This window comes from Molothrus ater, chromosome 2 (genome assembly GCF_012460135.2).
Source record: "Molothrus ater isolate BHLD 08-10-18 breed brown headed cowbird chromosome 2, BPBGC_Mater_1.1, whole genome shotgun sequence".
Lineage (NCBI taxonomy): Eukaryota > Metazoa > Chordata > Aves > Passeriformes > Icteridae > Molothrus > Molothrus ater.
In genome coordinates, this window is record NC_050479.2 from 74,081,142 (window position 1) to 74,087,375 (window position 6,234).

A 6,234-nucleotide genomic window follows, 5' to 3' on the forward strand; every position below is an offset into this window, starting at 1 on the left:
ATGCAAGGAAAATAGAGTGTGACTAGCTCAAAGCTGGAGTTCAGATATATATGTACAGTCTTGGCAGCCACCCTGAATTTATTCCACTCTAACTCAAATCAAAATCTGGCTTGTGATTTCCAAATAGCAGAATGCCTTGTTCTTTCTTTTGGTTAAGTTCTGACTGACTTGTAAGGAAACGGGAAAAGGTGTGACTGTTCCAGATAGGTCCAAACACAGAAGTGCATATTTGACTACAAATTTAGGAAGTTCTTTTTTTTAAGTGTGCATTGTCTAAGATATTGTATTATTTACAGCTCCAGGAAACACAATGGCCTTTTCATAATGCAAAAATAATCAGAGCTATTTGAAAAAGTCTTTAGCTCACTGTTAATGCAATGGAGATAACAGGAGTTCCCTCCTTAGCATGCTGAGAGAGTTGGACAACCATTGGTTTGTACATACTGGCTATAGAATCAGAAGGTGGAATCAGGCCTTGGAAGTGGTCACTGTAACCTGAGACATTTGATGTGACTGCTGAAGTTATGGCTGATATCACTGGTTTGGAGAGATGGGCAATGCTGACAAGGGGTTTCATGGTGTAAGTGGGCTGGGTGGCAGTGGCGGACTGAGAGATATTGATGGATCAATATCTCTGATTGCTGGGGAGAGGGAGGACATGAATTGTGTGCGCCAAACAGAGATCCCACACAAAAGAAATGTAAACAAAAGAGGGCACACAACAAAAATGACAGTTTTCATAAAGGAGTGACTTAGTAATAATGTCGTGCACGTGATTTCTGTAAATCAGTCTAGACATTCTTCTTCTTCTTTCACAGATGTAATGCTAATTTTCTGGCAGGGGATATTTCATTTATCATACCCCAACAGCATGAAAAAGCAACAATCATAACACCCTGCTACACCATGGTTGTTCAGTTTTGGACACACTCTCCCTGCCTGTGGAAAGACCTAACTTGTAGCTTCCAGGACTGAAGACCAGGTAAGAAAAAAGTTCTAAGAAAAAGACCAAATAAAATTCTGTTCAATGCTATGATTTGCAAACTTATTACTACCTTACGTTGTTATAAAGGATATAAAAATCTGAAACACAGGGCACACTTTATCATAAAACAGCTAAGCTTTCAGATAAGTGCATGTATTTTTAAATCTTCCCCCCAAAAAAGAATAATTTCCCTCTCATTAACTTACATTTCAGCATAACACTCGATTTTCTAAGGTTGCTTATATATTAAGACTGTCAGATAAAGAGAATTCTGTGATCAATCTTAGTCCTAAAATATCTAAGTCCTATGATGGAATCATAATAGGAATAGGAATGAGGAAAATTATCTGGTTACACTTCTTGGTGAAAAATGTTTAGGAAAGCACTTCAACATATGAAGCTAAGTGGGTACTTAATATTTTCCTAACCTGGCAACTAAGCTCTGCCAGTGTCTCGAAGACCAATATTTTCTGACAGTCATATTGAAAACAAACAAGCAAACAAACCTGATAAGCATTGCTTATTTTGTGTCAATTTTTGAGAACAACTAAAAAATTTCTCTTGGAATGTACATTAAACTGTAGTTCAAAATGTCTTACAACATCTTCCCACAAGGTGAAAGTTCAACTGAAGTAATGCTACAATCAAGGTGCAGCTTGCATCATTTACTCATTAGTGGAATGCCTTGCCAAGATTAAAACAGAGAGTGGAATGCAGCTCCACAGGTCTCGTTGAAGCCTAACCCCTTTGCCTTTCATTCTGCTTTTGCAAAACCTTCCCCTCTCTCTCCTTGCTTAAAGAAAGTGTTTAGGAACTGTTCAGAATAAAAATACAAACTCCTAAACTCCAACATGGGTAAAAGAACAGAGATATTTACCCCCCCAACTTTCTATACTTAATACTTAAAAAAATTCTTGAAAAAAGATAATTATTTTTCTGAGAAGGAATAATTTATTATTTGTTATTTAACTAAAATATTATTTGACTAAAATTTCTTCAAGCTAGACATTTCAATGAAATGGCTTTTGGATATGTAAGAATTTTCAAAAAAAAAGAAGTAAAGCTGCTTACCTCTGCATTATTTATATAATATATTTTCCCCACAGTATCTTTTTATATGTAGAATAGTTTTATTTTACACCATTCAAATGTCTGATTTTACTTGTGCTTTGTTGGAGTGCCAAAAACTAAAAGGAAGAAAAAAAAATTTGGTCTTAGTTTCACACTGAAGTTGATACTCAATTTTTGCTTTTCCTTGTGTAACACCTAATATGCTTCTACAGAATGCTTTTCTTCCAAGTATGATTTAAAATGTCAGAATGCATGTTTTTATTTCAAGAACAAAGTCTGTCCTAAGAATAAGTAGCACTTCTTTCAATGTACACAAAAAGAATGAAGAATCAATAGATCAGTAAGAGAATGTAAGTCTTCAGAAGGCATCTGGCAGAATCCATGTTTCTGAGACAATAAATATTAAAACTGCTGAAATCACTCTGCATGATCACCTTCATTGCTGTGTTCAGGTTTGGTCTCTCCAGTACAAGAATGACAATGGCATTTAGGAGGGTGTCCAGCAATGGAGATGGTCAGGGGTCTGCAGCATATGACAGCCAAGGTGGAGCTGAGGGAAGCTGGAGATGAAAAGGGGGTTTTTTTTTGCACTCTTCACCTTCCTGATGGCACACCGCATAAGGAGAAAGGCCGACAATCATGATTTGCAACAAGGGAATTTCTGAGTAGGGAAAAGGATTTATTTATTCGTTTTGTATTGTGTATGCTCATGTCTAAGTAGGCTCTTTTATTGTGAGCATACTTAGACACTGGAAAAAGAACACAAAGAATTGTGAAATCATCAGCCTTGGAGATATTCAAGCTTAACAGGCCAGGATCCTGAACAACCTGCTCAAGATGACCTTGCTTTAAGCGGGGGTTTGGGCTACATACCCTCCAGGGATCCCTTGGGGGTTTGGGCTGCATAGCCTCCAGGGATCCCTTTGAATTTGAGCTACTCTGCAATTCTGTGAAGATCTTTTGATATATCCTAGGGTCCCTGTCTTCATAATATTGCATTGATGCAGCCCAAATCTGCAACAGTGCAAATCCAGTTGAATGAACTGCTGTGTGTCTGGCTAAACTCTTTTCAAATAACACTAGTTGATTTAATGAAAGGATTTCTTCTCCCTGGAATCCATGTTTTGTTTGTGGTGAATCATCACAATGCTGCCTTAGATGATGCTACCTACAACTTTTTCATCGAGGTGTGAAGGAAAAGTAGCAGTGCCAGTAAGGTGTAAAAACAATTATGGAAAGATTGTCCCAACTCTTCTGTTAGGTTGGGAGTGGAAACAGGGGTCTTCACCTGCCTGTAAAATACTATCCTACCCTTATACCTGTTTTAGTTGGGGCCTGGCTCTTCTCAGCCCTAGTCTGTATGCGAGTGGTAAGATTTAAAGATGCACCACACAATGCAAAGTCTGGCATTCACATTCATGCAGGGAATTGTGGATTCTGGCCTTCACTACTCTAAGTTTAGTCTCAATTACTCTAACAATATCCCAGCATGGACAAGCAGGCAAACTGAAATGAGTACTACACAGTCTTAATCAAGAAAGATCTCAGACTGGCAAATTTTGCAATTCAATTTACACAGATTTTATTTTTCATGTAATAGCAAGGCTGAATGCAGTGTCATAGGGTATTCTGATAAAAAATTTAAGTCAATGTAGTAAAATGACTATTTTCTTTGTGATTTTCTTTTTGAGACTAAAATCCCAAACTATTCTGTATAGTCCAAAGAGCCAAAGATGAGTGTTATAGAGGATCTACTGGATCCTGCAGATGCAGAGTCAGAAGTATTAGATGCCATTCCATGAAACCACAGAGAGAATGCAATTCTTTTAAGAGAAAGAAATCTGTCAGAGAGTTGAAGAATATTTCCTTTTATTTCAGGGACAGAGAGTTTTGATTAAAAAAAAGCCTTCAACATGTGCTAAATAGGCTTAAATTTTGATGGTCCTTGGGCTTTATTATGTCTGCCTTTCTGAGACTGAACTTGTGGTTTGAAGCTGTAATCTCCAGTTGTCCCAGTAACTCTTTCAATATTATATATGTTGTGTCAGTGCTGGAAGGTTAAAGATTTGAGTGAGCTCTGTTTGGACTGTGTACAAAACCAGAGTCCTTTGAGATTTTGCTAGTTATTAGTGAAAGTAACACCCATGTTGGTTTATTTAGGCCTTGGAAACACTAAATTTGCAATAAAACCCCACCTTTTTTTTGTCTGGGTACGGTTGTAAGCAGGGGGTCACATTTCAGGTGAGTGGGAAGTGAGGATGGTGTGTGAGATCAGAATTACAGATGCATAGACTTGTGTGACCTCGTACTGATTGCCCCCAAAATGCATCTGTTTTACCTCTTCCATTGGCTCTGCTGATTTTCAATGCAAATCAAGTACCTAAACTCCATTCTTTATATTTTCTCATCAACAAATCTCACCATATATTGACATTCTCACCTCTCCTCATTCAGTTGCTTTTGCTTAGTAGATACCTTCTTTGACATTACAATGTGAAAAGACATCTTTCTTCACATTTCCTTCTTGGTAGAGACAGCAGAACCACACCTGCACCCCAGGATATGGCATTGCAGACATGTGTTTTTCCACTAAATATCTTACTGTGAGGTTCTCAGATTAAATTTTTTAGAGAATTTTAGAGAATATTAGAGTATTTTAATTTTGAAATAGTGATTTCCTTTATCTGCAGATTTTTTTTTTCTTAAGATACAGGATAGTAAGGAAACTTTTGGCTATCAGAGCCTTTGCAGTGAACCCATGGCAGTGAATCCACAGATCTTTTTGCATCTTTCTGCACATTTGTCCCGAATATGAGTAACCAGCGCATACCCCACCTTTCATTAAAAGTTTCCCCAGGACTTTGTACAGTGTAACACATCTCTGTGCTGATTCCAGCTGATGCATTCTGTGATTCCATTTGACCTTTGTGCAGCTATCAGGCCTTTCCAGCTCATGACCATCCCAGGAACAGCAAGTATTTCTTTGCCTTAGTTCCTAAACATTTCCAACTAATGAGCTATGTTTTTTTTTGTTACTAGTTTCCCAATAAATTACATTGTGTTCTGTAGTGATAAATTTAATGTCAGTCCCAAGGCTGCATAAGTTCTTCCAAACAATGTTCAGACACTTTAAACCAACTTCTAACTAGGAGAAATAAGAAAATAATGACACAGCAGAGAAAAATTACCTTACATCTTGTTTTATTGTTCCAGTTGTTTATCCTAATTTCACTCATTAGTTTGACATTTGTTTCCTTCCTTTATTTTTCTGAGAGAAAAGTGATTATGTTGAAGATGTGGTATAAGACAATGAAAAATTGGAAATCTAAAAATGTGCAGTTATTGAAGTAAAAATAAATAACATTTATTATTTCATAATAAAACAAGAGCTTTTACTGAATAAATGCTATCTGAAAAATTGTATTGGTATCTTCCCAGAAAAGGCTTCATCACGATAAAATCACTCCATTATTCTAAGAATTTAATACATTGAACTAAATAAATATCTTTAGAAATCATAATTCTCATATATACCATGGATAAAAGAATAAAAAAAGCCCTCCCAAAATGCTGTGGAGGAAAACATAATCTGACCATGAAGGACCTCTAGTGGCACATATACTTCCAATCAAAATAACCCTGACATTATGCTTGCTCAGCATTTCAGAAAGAATCACTTCTGCCGTTTCAGATTTTGACTTCAGTTCATGTAATATTTTTTGTCTTTCCTTTAGTTGGCACAGATGCAAAAAATATAATTTTGTTACACTAATGTACACAAAGTGTCTCACTGAACAATGGCTTTGCCCTTTACTTGTTATCATTGTTATCTACTTTTATCACCTATTCAAACTTATGATTTTCTCAGCAGGAGGGACAGTCTGATAAGACACACTGAAATGAAATTGTTTAGCAAAAAGGAGTTGAAAGCAGATGAGGATACCAGAGCTATGTCTATCTTGTATTTGTTATGGCTTTGCTAATTCTTTTATTTGTCCTCAGCTCAAAAGTTTGGTTTTTTTAAAAAGAAAAACAGTAAAAAAAGCTATGCTGGTACTTTTAAGTTATCCTTCACCCATTCTAGAAGATATCCAACTATAAGAAATATTTGGATTCTTAGTTCCTTTCAGTCACACCTCAAAATAGTTTGATAATTTAGATGCAACTTTTGAATATGA